The sequence below is a fragment of the Castor canadensis genome, chromosome 14, assembly GCF_047511655.1.
Source record: "Castor canadensis chromosome 14, mCasCan1.hap1v2, whole genome shotgun sequence".
Taxonomy (NCBI): Eukaryota; Metazoa; Chordata; class Mammalia; order Rodentia; family Castoridae; genus Castor; species Castor canadensis.
The window spans coordinates 22,346,626-22,346,970 of record NC_133399.1 but is presented as its reverse complement, the minus strand read 5'-3'; positions in this window follow the sequence as shown (position 1 = coordinate 22,346,970).

The window sequence follows — 345 nt, the reverse complement described above, 5'->3', positions numbered from 1 at the left end:
TCCCTTGGGTTGGGGGTCGACGCATGAGAATGTCTCTCCCCTAGGGTGTCTCTCTTTTAGGGTCTCTGGTAGCATTCTTCCCTAGGGGGCATCTGTAGGTTCCACCCTCCACCCCCGCCTCTTCCTCCCCTCCCCCCGCCCCCCGCCCCCAACGCGAGCAGTGGTCGCCGAGGCCAAGCTCAGGCGCCCAGACGCAGTGACGGTGGCGGGCCCGCCCCACTTCGCTCCGCCCCCACCACCTCCCCCCCACCCCAAGCTGCCGCCGCCGCCGCCGCCGCGGTCCCCGCGGCTTCTCCCTCCCTCCCTCCTCCCTCCTCCCGCCGCCTCCCTCCTCCCTCCCCGGGG